Below are 4,852 nucleotides of genomic sequence, written 5' to 3' on the forward strand. Positions count from 1 at the left end.
GGATTTGCCACAGGGTGACGCCCATCATAACCCTTCCCTTTGTGTCACGCCACTGTATAGCAGCTAGACGCTCCGATGTTTTCAATCTAAGACCACAATTGCTGAACGGGGTCACACACAGTTGAATTCCTACCGACAGTGTCTGTGGACGTGGCCACAGTGTGATCCCATTCATTAATAGTACGTGAGATGTGGCCACACAACATTGTGATTATATGTCACATAGCCACAAGGACTTGTATCTCTTGCCTTAAAGGGGTTGTCCGGGGCATTAACATGGATGGCCTATCCTTAGGATAGGTCATCAGTGTCTGATCAGTGGGTCACCTGGCATCCATCTCACCCCGATCACCTGTTTCCGATGGCGGCGGCAGCCGGAACTCATCCGTGACACACAGCTCCAATTACAGAATGGTGGCTGCTACCGGGTACTACACATCCACCCCTTATTGATTGGCAAATGTGCAGTACCCAGCAGCGACTGAGCTGAGCAGCTCCATAACCGCAGGTCCGTCCGACACCAGGAACAGCTGATCTGCGGGTGTGCCAGTTGTCACTCCCCAATGATCAGGCATTGATCAACAACCCATTTAATGAACATTTGCTCAGACTGATGAGATTTCTGATTTGAGGCCTTTTATAAGCTTCTTCTGCAACACAACACCACTTTTTAAAGATTTACTACAGTTGAGCAAAAAGATAAGCTGTACAGTGGCCAGGTGGGCAATCCTTGGCCACTGTGACCACTGTATACCTGCTAATACTTGCAGAAATTCTGACTAGTTGTTCCAGTGACATTACATTTTAGCTGAATGTACGCATGGCGTCGCGTTGTCCTACTCAAACGAGGTGTCTCAAGTAGATTTGCAGAGCTTTGGTCCGGCAGCCTTGAACCATCGATGTGGCCACTGGACCAGGATCCTGCAAATCTTTCTGTTCGTCTCCACATTATATATAAAATGTACGTAATTGATGTTTTCCTATTAGATTTGGAAGAACATCTCTGATCTTACAAAGTGACTATTTTATATTGCGCCATCCTTCATCTTTTAATTCATGACATGTCTGCTCTTTCCAGTGCTCTTTAGTAGTTAAAGGGCTCATATAATAATTTACTAAACTTGGTCCAGCTCATTGAAAGCAAGGAGACCTGATCTAGTGCGCTGCCAGGTGTCTTATGGTGCAATATTGGGACAAGTGGAGTAATTGGTGTTTATTACAGTAACTCCCTTCCTCTTACGCAAGGCTGTCACCATAATTCATTCCCAGTCCTAACCTTATCATTCATGGTAATGGTATATTTCTTAAAGCACAAATCATTACTATATTAAGACATGGAAATTTGAGCAAATCTGTATTATATTTGTGGACAGTCATCACATATGAAGACAGGCATTGTAGCGACCGTTCGTGTATGCACAAAAATATACATGATGTAGGAATTGTGCGCACATTTTAGAAATTGTGGCATCCTGTGCAGGCTGGAAATATGAGGAGTGAGAAAGTTCTTTTTATAAAAAAAAAATATATATAAATAAGAAAATATAAGCAAAACAAAAATCAAACCTTATATTCCAGAGCCTTTTATTGATGAATCCTTGTTCTCTTTATGTCACTGTTAAGGGGGTACTACATTCTTTCCATTCTAAGGGTCACTCCCATATTGCTTTCAGCTTGACCCTTGACTAATTGAGCCAAACATCTAGATATTATACCATTTATATTTCCAGGTTAATAGAAGACACCCCCCCCCCCCCCAGCCCAAGGTAACACTTAACATTGTTAACCAGAATATCGTACAAGCCTCTGAGGCACACTGCAGAATCTGTAATGGGCCACTAACCCATGTGTCTTCTCATGTGGTAGAGGGATCATTAAGGCCCCGTTAAAATCCTGGGCAGTTGTGCGACTGCTACTTCTGCTTCTGCTGTAACTACACCCATGCAAAAATAAAAATATTAGCGTATCCGTCAATAACACCTTGTCTGGAGAACTCTGGCACAAACCCGTTATTTTTCTGCATAAGGCCAGGGTCACACTTGCGAGAAACTCGCATGAGTCTTGGCGCCTCAATACCCGGCACTGCCGCCACCACTCGGGACCAGAGTGTGCGGCTGCATGTATTTCTATGCATATGAGCGTTCCGCTCCCGAGTGCCGGATATTGAGTTTCTCGCAAGTGTGACCCCGGCCTAAGGATGGTTTCACAAACTGTTTTTTGGGGGACAAGACCCTTGCAGATTTAAAGCAGTGCTCTGCACAAAAGCCAGAAGTGGATCCAGTGAGAAGAAGTTCTTTCTTTAGATTCCCATTACCTAAGAATCCATTGTTGGCTTTAGTATTAAAAAAAAAAAATCATCATAAACACTGTGTAAAATCACCTTTTTTGCACCAATTGTCTACATTAGGTTACTTTTCATTGCATTTTTAGTGCATTTTTTGCAGTGATTTATGTCTCCTTTTGGCATGATATATATATATATATTTATTTATTTCTATAAAACTGCTTTGTTTTGCATACTTCCTGTTACTGAGATATGATAAACGCTTAATAGTCATGCACAGGTTATGCATTTTTTTACCTGAAGGTTTTCCTTATCTCCTTCATGTCTATGGGGAAAATCCTTGAATGTATCAACATATTTGCTGCATGAGAAATTGACATGTTGCATGTTTCAAATACGCCTGGATTTGCGCTGTGGTATAAAAAAATATTCATAGTGGGGATGAGACTTCTATAAATCCCATACATTTTGCTGGAACCATGAGTTATCACACGTCGTGTTTTTTTTTGCCACATTTCTCTCCCTAAAAACGCAGCAAAGTGGATAAGGTCTTCTGAAATTCATGCACATGTTGCTCAATTTTTTGAGCAGCTTTTTTTTTTTTTTTTTATGTGCTTTGACAATATGCAACATCTAAAGCTTGCCAAAAACCAATTGTGGGAACTTAGCGATGATTTTCATGGATTTTTTTTTTCCTCCTATGGAAAAGTCTATGGAAAAAGCAAGTAACTACATCAAACCTGGAACATGCTGCTTTGATCTGGAAAAAAAGCACCACTGCCCCCCCAAAAAATGCACCTGGAAGCGTTATAAAAACTGCTCATTTGTGAATTTTTCAATTACTTTTATTTTTATTTTTTCTGTTGACTTACAGGTAAAATCTGCAAAACTCCAAAAACAGAACTAACACATCAGGATGCAACTCTGAACGAGTTTTTCATACTGTGGTATGGCCTGCGCCTTGTTGATTATATGCCGCTTTGTGATCTACGTAGTGTAAAAATAGGCTAAATATGCTGAGCCCGATGTGAGGCCTATATTTGCTTGTGTGTGCCAAGGCCTAGTGAGGAACTGCAGATGTGGGTGAGCCCTCTAATTATGGAGGGTGCGGTAGAAAGGTTGGGAAATTGTCCTGCTCAGATTTTCTTCACAGATCCGATTATCATCTTGCTTCTTACCTAACTTATAGGTAATCATTCCGGACTGTTAGCTTATTATAGAGTAATTAAAGGAGTGGTCATTACAAGTATATATAATCCTACTAATTACAGGTTACAATAATACGTTCTAAACACAAAAAAATGTGTCGGACCAGGTATCACTGTGCACTTTATTTCTTCTCCAGGCTGGAAGTCAAGTCAATTTATTAGCCATAGAAGCAGCATGTAGGAAGTCCAGGATCAGCAATGCGTACGCTCATGTAGGAGTGGGCCACTTTAGGCTAAATTTAGAGCATTCGGCCGTGTCTGATTCTCACATGGTGTAGGAACGGTAGAACGCATCCTCAGTCATGACAGCCATCTTGGTGAGAAAGAACAGGAACCTGAAATATAGCATTTAGCACTTCTGCTGTGGTAAGACCACCCTCCGTTATCCCTAATAGAAATTTATGAATAAATTGAAAATTGGGTGTTAGTGGTTTATGGTGTGTTCCTGCACAGGGTGCCCCAGGTAAGTGGGTTTGCTAAGATTGCACAATGCCCTGTTTAATCAAGACTGGCATTTATCCTATCAGTCTTAATAAGGGGCAGGGTAGAGGGCGAGTGAGTGGGACTGGAGTAAGATTTATGGCATAAGGAACACTGTCATGAATTTTCCGAACTGTCGCCATGCTCGTTTCGTCAGAGCAGGCAAAAAGGGCATGGAAAAGCCAAAAGTCGCAAAAATGTTGGGAGTTTTCAAAGCATTTTACTCAAGGTTTCTTTTGTTAAATCTTTCATGAATTGGAACAACAAAGTGGACCTCCAGTTGCAGTCCTCTGATTGACCCAACATTGGGTATGGAGTGATGCTACTGCTGAGCGGGTATTGTTGCAACTCTTATGAATCACAGTTTCTTGTATGGAAGCTATTAGCTGAACAACTGTACCAGCCAGCACACACGAAGGTCCCAATCCAATAAAGTCAGCTGAACCCACCAACAACAAAAGGTTGAGCCACCAGTTTCATGTGTATGGATGCTTCAGACTCTACCCTGATAGATTATGTTGGGATCAGAAGTACCCAGCATCTTCAATTTCTGGCAGACAATCTTTTTGGTCCCTAAGAGATAAATCACCATAGCAGTCTCATAGAGAACACCGGAGCTCTCTACCAGCTGCATGAGGAAGGTAGGTACTGGCACAACGAGACGATGGAAAATAACAGCCATAGCTTATCATGGTCCTTGGATGCTCCCACTTTCATCTCTGACATGTAAGTGGTCAGTGCCGTAATAGTAACTCTTCTTGCACTAGAGGTTGCTATCAAGTGTAGTGCAGACTGCAACATACCCTTTTCTTATGTAGCTGAAGGGCGGCCCCAGAACCTTTTCCCATACCAGTCTTCATAACTCACTCAGAGGACTACA

The sequence above is a fragment of the Dendrobates tinctorius genome, unplaced genomic scaffold (genome assembly GCF_039654945.1).
Source record: "Dendrobates tinctorius isolate UK_male_01 unplaced genomic scaffold, ASM3965494v1 ptg000223l, whole genome shotgun sequence".
Taxonomy (NCBI): domain Eukaryota; kingdom Metazoa; phylum Chordata; class Amphibia; order Anura; family Dendrobatidae; genus Dendrobates; species Dendrobates tinctorius.